Source organism: Nuphar pumila, chromosome 7 (genome assembly GCF_984573655.1).
Source record: "Nuphar pumila chromosome 7, dmNupPumi1.hap1.1, whole genome shotgun sequence".
Classification (NCBI taxonomy): Eukaryota; Viridiplantae; Streptophyta; class Magnoliopsida; order Nymphaeales; family Nymphaeaceae; genus Nuphar; species Nuphar pumila.
The window spans coordinates 18,133,153-18,138,388 of record NC_143255.1 but is presented as its reverse complement, the minus strand read 5'-3'; the positions used below and the strand labels follow the sequence as shown (position 1 = coordinate 18,138,388).

At 51.9% G+C, this 5,236-nt stretch overlaps 1 pseudogene across 1 annotated transcript; it reads right to left on the bottom strand.

Annotated features, from left to right (window-relative positions):
* Positions 1 to 527: 527 nt before the first annotated feature.
* LOC149831354 (subtilisin-like protease SBT1.5 pseudogene) lies at positions 528 to 3,226 on the bottom strand (annotated as a pseudogene). The gene has a single exon (XR_016433277.1). The product of XR_016433277.1 is annotated as a subtilisin-like protease SBT1.5 pseudogene (transcript).
* Between the last annotated feature and the right edge of the window lie 2,010 nt (positions 3,227 to 5,236).

The following is a 5,236-nucleotide window of genomic DNA, read 5'->3' as shown; positions in this document are numbered from 1 at the left end:
AACTCTCTTAATTTCTCGCATCAGATAACACCATTTTTTTTTCTCACTGTGTAAATGAAACTCTCTCTCTCTCAACACAACATTGGCCGCATCAACAGATTCTAAAGCCTCCAAAATCCCAACTCTGTCATCTGAACAAGAAGACGATGCCGGCCCTGCAGATCCACCCTCGTGACCCTTTACCACCACTCCCCATACTCGCGCAAACTCCAACCAACCAACTACATCTACATCCCCACGCGTCTGCCGCCTGTCCTCACTACCATCAATCCCTCGATTCCACCCAGAACAGATGGGACCACTCCTACCATCTGGACCGTTGATTCCTCAAAACCAACAGCCGGATGCATAGTGCCATTAAACTCCAAAAGCAACCCGGGCCCCACATCCGGACCTCGCTCTGACCCCGTCATGATCGACGATCCACACCACCACCCACATGCCCGTCGTCTAGGTACCAAACAGAACCTGCAGAAAAACAAAAACAGAAAAAAGGAGAATCCCCAAAGCCTTCACCCGATTCCACATACAAAATCCAGATCTTTACCCGAATTCCATAAACGAAAACAGGAATTTTAGAGCATTTTTACTGAAACGTAAACCTCACTCTCTCGTCCTATCATTTTACACATGACGATGATGTAAAGTAAAACTGTAAAACACATTAATAAGTAGAAGCAACTCCCGCGCCCGCTGAGGCCGAAACAAACTTCTTTACCCCCGATACTTATTTCTAATTACACAAAACGCCACTCGTACCCTACCGCTACCGCCCCTCAGTACGGGGCCTGCCACGTCACCACGATGGGGCTGACGACGCCGTGTCTCCCGTCCGACCACGTCAGCATTCCCGACTCCACCCTCGAGCTTCCCGGAGACATCCTGACCTCCGAAACGCCGATCGTAACCTCGAACCTCGCCGTCTCGCCAGTTCTCCCGAAGACGAGCGTCTCGGGTTCGATCCGAACCGTGCTCCCACTGGGAGGCCGCACCGTCGCCGTGTACACCGCCCGGCCACCTGCCCCGACGTTCGTCACGGTGCGCACGATCCGCTTCGCCAACATCCCGGAGCCGTCCATCTGGAACACGGCCGAGATGGACGGGTAGTTGAGGTCCCCGGGGCTGCCCAGCCTCCTGTGGGTGCCGCAGCTCTCGGAGCGCCTCGCGACGGTCAGGACGCTTTTATCGCTGTAGTTGGTGCTGCATAGAAACGAGACGTAGTCGTCGACCGTCAGATCGAATACGAGCCCCGGATCCATGGCTCTCTGTGGGTCCACGTGTCCGGCGCCGAAGCCGAGCACAGTGGAGGAGTTGCCGGTGGCCTCGTCGAGCATCGTCTCGTTTCGGCTGTCTCGGACGTAGGCCGTGGTCATCAGAGCGGACCGGATGGCGGCGGGGCTCCAACTCGGATGCGCTCCCTTCAGCAGGGCGGCGAGACCCGAAACGTGGGGGCAGGCCATGGAGGTGCCGGAAAGGATGTTGAACCGGGTGCGGCGGCGGTCCGAAGCCACGCCGGAGGGGCCGACGTCGTCCGGCCAGGCCGCGAGGATGTTCAACCCCGGCGCGATCACGTCCGGCTTGAGGATCTCGGTCGTCTCCGGGTTTGGGCCCCGGGCCGAGAACGACGCCACCACCGGCGCTGGCCGGACGCCAAGCTGCGTCCCGCGGAATACGATCGTCGCTGTTGGGTTTCTCGCCGTGTTGATGTACTCCCGGATGTACTCTCCGGCGGTTGCGCCAATCGCCGTCGCCGGAATCACGTGGCTGTCCGCGACCAGACCCTCGCCGTCCGACGCTCCGTTGGCAAGGATCATCCCGAGCCCGCCCGCGCGCCCCACCACAGCGCCCTTCTCAACCCTGGGGTTGCTCCCTCTGTCGCAGAGCACGATCTTCCCCCGCACCGCGCTAGGGTTTAGGGATCCCTTCATGCAGAGAGAAGACGAGTAGCCGTCGCTCCCATCGTCCGAAATCGGAGCATTTCCGGCGTAGACGATGGGGAGGAGCCGCCTGACGGGGAGGCTGGGGCCGGCGTAGAGGCTAACGCCGGGAATTACCCGACCGTTACCGAGGCGGAGGTTGGCCGGGAACGATCTGTCCATGGTGCCCGCTCCAACGGTGGTAATCCAGGGAGAGACGTTCGTCACCGTCATCTCGCCGGGTCCCTCGTTCCCAGCGGAGGCCGAGACGAAGACGCCGCGCTCCACTGCGCCGAAGGCTCCGATCGCGATAGCGTCGAGGTAGTAAGGCACGACGCCACCGCCGACGGAGAGCGAGATGACGTCGACGCCGTCGGTGACGGCCTGATCGAATGCCGCGAGGATGTCCGAGTCGAAGCACCCCGACGTCCAGCAGACCTTGTACGCCGCGATCCTAGCCTTGGGCGCCATCCCGGCAGCGACGCCCCGAGCAAAGCCGAGCATGCTCGCCTCGAAGACGTAGCGTCCGGCCGCGATCGAGGCCGTGTGAGTGCCGTGCCCGTCGGAGTCGCGCGGCGACCGGAACTCCGCAGTCTGGTTCATCGCCCCGGCCATCGCCTCGTACCCACCGCAGAAGAAGCGCGCGCCGACGATCTTGCGGTTGCAGGCGGAGGCGGGGAACCCGCGGCCCACCTCACAGCGACCGCGCCACCGCGGCGGGACGGGACCGAGCCCGCGGTCGCTGAAGCTCGGGCTCTCCGGCGAGATCCCCGTGTCGAGCACGGCGATGACGAGGTCGGAGCCAAAGTTGGACTCGGCAAGCAGGCCGGACTCGTCGCGGATCTTGAGGCCGAGGAACTGAGGGGAGCGGGTGGTATGGAGGTGGCGCACCCGGTCCGGGAGGACGGCGAGGACGCCCGGGAGGGACTCGAGGGCATATGCCTCCGTCGGCGTGAGCGTCGTTGAGAAGCCGTGGAAGACGGTCGAGTAGACGTGGACGGTGGAGATGCTGGTGGTGGTGGTGGAATTCGGCGAGGCGGTGTCGCGGATACTCTGGAGGGTGGCCTCGTACCAGTGTCGGTGAGTGGGAAAGACGGAGGGCTTGAGGTCGTGCTGGACTCGGACAATGTAGCTGGTCCTCTTCTCCTCCACGATGGTTGTTGGTTTAAGCCTTACTGATGAAGAGATAGCGGAGATCAGAGAGAGCGTGGAGAGGAAGAGGAGGGAGAACCAGAGAGACGATGCCATCGACGCCATAGAGACTGAAGAGGATGACGCGTCTGAAAAGGAACGATTTTTCCTTTTTATTTTTGCCTTTTCTTTTTCAGGAATTATTAAAACGGCGGGAAAATGATACAAATTACAAATATTACTAGAGCCATGAAGACTAGAATACCCCTGCACGTTAAAGTCAATGACTGGGAACTCCTAGAGGTTGTCTTCACGGCTTCATGTGAGATTTTTAAGTGTTTGATACATTCGCCACTTGAGGGGATCCCCCACTGAAGGAAAGCCTCTTTCCTTAGAAATGGCCACTTTTTTCCGTAGGAATGAATTCATTTTGATAGTAAAAATTGTTTTTTCTCATTTATTATATGCATTAGCTGGCCTTTACATGTTCGGCGGTTTTCGGACGTGGAATACGTTTTAATGACCCAATTTGAACAAGTGATTTGGCTTGTGTATATCTTTGACGAGAGGATGTACGTCAAACTTGGTTGTGGGATGTTCCACATCTGTCCAGTCTGCATCACAATCAGAAACCTAGGTTTCGTTTTTGTTTTTAATATAGAAGATGTAAAATCTTGAGATAATGACCTTTAATTTACGAGTAAATTGCACAGACAATGGCTTTATGAAAGAAAGTGTTGAAATCTATAATAATACGGAAAATAATTTGTAATCACATATGGCAGTTTTTTATTTCAAAAAGCAGTTGCAGTTTTCTAAGATTATCACATATTAATCACTCATCTTCATTCCATTTTAATTATTTTTTTATATTAGTTATAGATAAAAACTATTTATTTGGATTATGTATTTGCATAAATATGTAACTTGAGGAATTGAATAAATGAGAAAGAAAGAAAGGAAAAGCTTTTTCCCGTAGATGTAGGCTTTGGACGAAGCGGTTCAAACATTAAAGACCTGGATAAGAGGAAGATTAAGATGGAGTAAGCTCTTTCTGTCCAACTCATGGGATGAGATGCATTGTGGGTGAATGGTTGACTTGATCACACAAAAAAAAATTACAGAAAAAAATTACTCAACTACTTAAATGAAAGATTTTTTTTTATCAAAAATCATACTTTTTAGGAAAACTATTTTTTTCAAAAAAAAAAATCTTATTTATAACGGTTTAAAATGATTAAAAAGTTATCAATTTTTTTACTTGTATTTTTCTTACCATTTTCTCCCATCAAAACGTGCCGTAGGGTCCAGTGTTTTTCCTTAGGACAGAATGCTAAGTCTTGAAAAGGAGGGGCACATGATTGGACTGCTTTCTTTATTATAAGTTTTGATGGGTCATTGAATTTTACTGTCGACAGTGGTTTTATCGTAATATGGATTTAGTTGATGGAGGATTTTTTTTTTCATTTTTTTTAACAATTCTCATCTCATTTCCTTATAAAATAAAAGATGTGCATTAAAGTTTGTTGATGGTTGGTTGCATTTAAATTGCACATAATAGAAATAATAGCCCTTCACACGTACGCAAGTTCATGAACAACATAAAAATAATTGGATGATAACAGTGTCACTGTCACGTTGGAAGAAAGGCACTAAATCGTCTTTTGCCAGGTTTACAGAAAGATATTGCAAATGTGAAACCATCATAACCACCCTGTTACCTCCAATTTATATATGCTCTTCAAAGGAGCATGGCATCAAAGAGCCAGAAGTAGTAGGGATGGCAGGGGACCAGGGCATGAGACAAGGACGCCACTTCCGCTTTTAACCTTCATCCCTGTTTCATGTCCTCCATTCTCAGTTCAGACCGGACGAGGCAGAGCAGGGCCCTATTTTTCCTCAATCCATTGCCATCCCTAAAGAAAGATTAGGGACAGGGTGGGGAAGGGCAAGGTGGGAATTGGGACGAGAACGAAGAGGTGGGAAATAGCGTAAGTCCATCCCTGCACAGGTTTTGATTTCAACCTCCATCTGGTTCACTGCCATCCCTAAGGATAAGGCGCCATTGTTGGGATCGGTGGCCTGCCCATAAAGACAACAAACAACAAATGCAAAAAACAAGCATGCAGTTGCAGGGTATACCCGAGGCCGCCATCAGAGAGTTGGGATCGATGGCTGGCAGTGGCTGA